Source organism: Balaenoptera ricei, chromosome 4 (genome assembly GCF_028023285.1).
Source record: "Balaenoptera ricei isolate mBalRic1 chromosome 4, mBalRic1.hap2, whole genome shotgun sequence".
Lineage (NCBI taxonomy): Eukaryota > Metazoa > Chordata > Mammalia > Artiodactyla > Balaenopteridae > Balaenoptera > Balaenoptera ricei.
This window is the reverse complement of record NC_082642.1, coordinates 69,005,581-69,010,872: the sequence shown is the minus strand read 5'-3', so window position 1 is coordinate 69,010,872 and position 5,292 is coordinate 69,005,581. Positions and strand designations below refer to the sequence as shown.

Sequence of the window (5,292 nt, the reverse complement as noted above, 5' to 3'; positions counted from 1 at the left end):
TTCCAATATCTCTTGCTGTCATAGTCTTTTTTTCTATTGCTTTTGCCCTCAATTGCTAAAATGTGAGTCACCAGAGGGTAGGAATATTAGACTGTTTTGTTCATAATTTTAACCTAACCACCTAGAAGAGTACTTGGTATATAGTCATTGTTCAATAAATATTTGTTGAGTTGGATTGAATCAAGGGCTCATTGTTTTCTTTTTGTTGTTGTTTTTGTTTTTTATCTGCTTTGTTTTTTGTTTTTGTTTTTGTTTTGCAGTAACTATTACAATAGACTTCCATCTGAACTCTCTGTACCCAGTTATTTCCCTAATCCATCATGCATGTCACGGTCACTTACAAACTACTCCTCCTCTGTCTTGGTATACAAATTCTTACTTCTCTGAAGTATATGCCACTCTATCCCGACTCACAGTGATCATTTACCAAACTCCTGATTATTCCCAAACATCTGTCCAAGATAGAGATACAGAAAACTCATTTTTCTTTTCCATTTCAAATTTTTCCATCACTGAGAGTACATCAGTATTTATGTATATGACCCTCTACATCAAATATCACAATTTCTAGCTCACTGTTTCAACCTTCCAGAAACTCTTAAATATCTTTTAGCTTGTTGAAAGTATACAGGACTTTGCTGAGGTATCTCTGTATCTTTTAGTTTGTCCAATGTATTTTAAGAAGGTTTCACCTAATATCAAAAAATAGCTTTCATAGCCTATATGAGCTTTCATAATCCTTTGGTTCCATGAAAACAAACTGAATACCCACAGAACTGTGTCTCTTTCTTTCTGATAAAGAATGGGATGGGGTCAGGAAGTTCATTTTTAATCAAATTACAAGTTATTAACTTAATATATTGAGAAGATTATATTCCATAAATGATACTGCCAGACATTGTAGAGGACTGTGTTCTTATGAATAGCTCTCTTAGGAAAAATAAATTATTTCCTGCATTTGAGTTGCCAATCCATTTATGTTAAACTTTAATCAGGTTAGCAAGACTTTATTTCTCATTTTACTCTTTGCATTATATTACTATAGAGTGATTGGCTTTGTAACTATATGATGCATGTTGATCTTGCTTTATGCTCTAGATCTGTGTTTTGAAAGAAAAAATGTTATAAAATGAACATTGTGATCTAGAGTCATGTTTCTGTTTACATCTATTACATTTCATTCTCATAGGATTCCTTTGTCAATAAGCAGAATATTTTCCTTGAACTCTCTCCCATATTTTGATTATAATTTGCATGACTTTTGATGTCCCACGTGTTACAAAGCAACCCAGAGATAATTCCCTTTTTACATTATGTGAAATTATGAGTTATTATCACTAAACATAATTTAATAGTTTAAGGTATCACCTTGCTATTATCTGCAGTCTTGTGCAGAAAGTTTGGATTAGAAATATTATGAATAGATAATGTTGCAAATCGAGTTCATGCAACATTAACAGGCATTTCCTGTATTACCACAGATGCAACAGTTTACATGTTTTAAATCTGATTTGATAGATTTAGAAACTACTAAGGTGAGTTATTTAACAACTGTCATTTAAAAAATCACCAAAATTAAAATTAAGAAAGATAATAAAAAGAGTAAAAGTTTTAATACAGTGGAAAACCTTAATAAAAAGGATAATTTTCTGGAAAAGTATAAATTGCCAAATTTGAATCAGGAATTAAAAAATATATATAATTAGAAAAATACAGGGAACTTGATAATATAATAAAATAATTATTCTAGCATATATTTGGAGTAAGATGGCTGGTTGGCCAATTATTTAAAACTTAAAAAGACATATAATGCTTATACTACATAATATATTACATGGTGTAGCAAAAAGGAGAAAACTATCCAAATTTAAAACTGGAAAAGTTTTTGAAACTGGAAAATCTTGATACCAAAACTTGACCAAAAAAAAAACCAAAACAAACTCTAGGTCAGTATCATTTAGAAATATATATGTATAGATTATAAGCAAAATATTAGCATGTTGAATTCAACTCTGCATTAAAAATTATCATCTATCATGACCAAGTAGAGTTTATTCCAGGAAATATAGATGATTCAAGCTTAGGAAATCTATTAATATAATTTATCACTTCAAACTGTCAAGGGAGAACCATCTTTTTTTTTAAATTTAATTTAATTTATTTATTTATTTTTGGCTGTGTTTGGTCTTCGCTGCTGTGCTCAGGCTTTCTCTAGTTGCCGTGAGCGGGGGCTACTCTTCCTTGCGGTGTGTGGGCTTCTCATTGCTGTGGCTTCTCTTGTTGCAGAGCACAGGCTGTAGGCGCGTGGGCTTCAATAGTTGTGGCGTGCGGGCTTCACTAGTTGTGGCACACGGGCTCAGTAGTTGTGGCTTGTGGGCTCTAGAGTGCGGGCTCTAGAGTTCAGGCTCAGTTGTTGTGGTGCACGGACTTAGTTGCTCTGCGGCATGTGGGATCTTCTTGGACCAGGGCTCGAACTCCTGTCCCCTGCATTGACAGGGGGATTCCTAACCACTGCACCACCAGGGAAGCCCTGGAGAACAGTCTTATGATCCTTCCCATTGAGTCCAAAAAGAGTTATTTCCTGAGAATATTTCTAAGGAAACTCAGAAAGAAAAATGCTTACTTAAAAATCATAATATCTACTTTGACCAACAGCTCATGTTATGCTTAATGGTGAAACATTTAGAAAATTGCCTTTAAAAGTCATGAGCAAGATAAGGATGGCTTCTGGTTGTCAGTTCTAAAGGAAATATAGCCAAGATCCCTAAGTCTTCTAATCTCTTCCAGTCATCAGTTGCTGATATAGTTGCTGCTGCCTACCCTTAGTTTTGACACATGAAATGTGATAGCCAAACTGATACCTTTTCTTGTATGTTATGGCTTCAACCATGCTATAATGGAGGATGAATGAATCTGAAGGATCAAACTTTAGCTTCTTATATGGTGTACCTACTAGTGAGAAAGGAGTCCGGCAAGCAGGAAATCCCATGGGTCTTAATATTATTAAACCATCCACATTAGATAAAGAAGAGAAGAGAGATACACAGAGGGCAGAGAAAAAAAACTCTAAATGAGTGATCCTTCCTAATCCATTTCTACTTATTTAACCTATCTGTTAGTATAGTCTAGGTTTTGCTGTTGTGACAAATTAACTCTGAAATCTTAGATACTCAAGTAGTAAAAATTTGTTTCTTGTTTATGCTGCATTTTCAGTGAGGATTGATATGGGTATTGCTTCACTTAGTTACTCACGGACCTAGGCTGATGATGGCTTCACCATCTTGTACCTGCATCATTTGGCACATGTGGTCTCCTTGGATGGCTTGGCCAAAGAAGATAAAGAATGGAGGTTGCTCACGGGCTTTTTATTGCCTCAGTCTAGAAGTGATTAGTGTCATTTCAATCACACTTCGTTGCATAGAAAGTAGGACCCTTTAGAATAACAAGCGGGATATTTGTTGACCATTGCTGTCTACCACAAAGATTAAAACTAATCCTTCTTGGAACTTCCCTGGTGGTCCAGTGGTTAAGACTCTGCACTTCCACTGCAGGGGGCTCAGGTTCGATCCCTGGTCGGGGAACTAAGATCCCGCATGCCCCACGGTGTGGCCGAAAAACAAACAAACAAACAAAAAAACTAGTCCTCCTTGGTGGCCCTCCGGCTCTAATCAGTATACAAATGAGATTGCACTGGCTGGGATGGAAAAAAGTTAAAAAAAAATGGAGTATTTATTAGTTCAATTATTCCTTACTGTAAGTAACTGTGACCTCCCAGGTTTTACTAATAAATTGATTTGAAATGTAAATACCAAATATATTCTGTAATTGTTAGCTTGACCAGCACACTCTGCTTATAAACAAGCCATAGGAGATGCCAGCATTATCAGAAAGTTGAGGTGAGCCTAGATTCAGAAACAGGAATATAGTTATATGATTTTAATTATAGTAATAGTAACAATATCACAACAACAGATACCACTTGTATTAATCTTCTATAGTTGCATAACAAATTGACACAAACTTAGTGACTCAAAACAACCCACATCTATTCTTACTATTTCCACGAGTCAGGAGTCTGATTATGGTTTAACTGGGTCAACTGGTCAGGATCTCACTATGATGAAATTAAGATATCAGCCAGGTCTATAGTCTCGCCTGAGGTCTGAGGTCCTCTTCCAATCTCACTGACTGTTGGCAGAATTTATTTCCATGTAGCTCTGTTAGGTCCCCATTTTCTTGCTGGTTTTCAGCCAAGGACCACTCTCAGCAACTAGAGCTTGCCCTCAGGTTCTTACCTATGGCCACCTCCTCTCATAAAATGGCAGTTTGCTTAGCCTTTGAAACCAGCAAGAGAATCCTCCTAATTTTAAAGGACTCACCTGATTGTGCCTGGCCTATTGAGGATAATCTCCATTTTGGTTAACTTATATTTGACTGATTAGGAATCTTAATCTTGGAAGTGATTACTTCATCATATTCACTGGTTCCTGACACACTCAAGGGGAGGTGATTATACAGGGTGTACATGAGAGAAGGGAATCTTTGGGTCCATCTTCTTATTCAGTCTACTACACTCATAATATTTATTGAGTATATACTTGTGCCAGGCATCATGATAAGCATTTTACATGCCTTATCTCATAATTTCATCTCACAAAACCCTATGAAGTAGGTATTATTAGTCTTATTTTATAGATAAAAAATTGGAATGTCCCAGAATAACCTGCTCAAAGTATCACAAGCAGCAACTGCTGGGACAGAATTTGAACCTAGGTTTGAAGGACACAAAGTCAGTCTGCTTCACCTCTATACTACATTGTGTTTCCTTTTATTGCCACCTACTTAATAGAACAACTGTTGGGTGTGCCTAGAACTACTGCCCTGGACATTGCTTGTGTTGGTGTTGGGTGCTTTGTCTTTTCTCTATGCACCCTTTATGATCAGAACCTCTTCTGATGACCATATTCTTTAAGGATTTAGAATCAAGTGCTACTGACCCTAGAACCATTCTGTTTCCTTGGGAGGGCTTTGGTTATCTTTGACTTGATCCATCCATTTAAAAAATTAAAAAAAATTTTTTTTCTTTCTCTTTTTTTTATTGAGGTATAATTGATTAACAATATTATATAAATTTCAGATGTGCAACATAGTGATTCACAATTTTTAAAGATTATAATCCATTTATAGTTATTATAAAATATTGGCTATATTCCCTGTGCTGTACAATGTATCCTCATAGCTTATTTATTTTATACATAGTAGCTTGTACCTCCTAATTCCCTATCCCTATCA

The 5,292-nt window shown here is 35.6% G+C and overlaps 1 non-coding gene across 1 annotated transcript; it reads left to right on the top strand.

The window, feature by feature from the left end:
• Positions 1–3,508: 3,508 nt before the first annotated feature.
• TRNAG-UCC (transfer RNA glycine (anticodon UCC)) lies at positions 3,509–3,581 on the top strand. The gene has a single exon. It is a non-coding gene; the product is annotated as a tRNA-Gly (tRNA).
• The last annotated feature ends 1,711 nt before the right edge of the window (positions 3,582–5,292 follow it).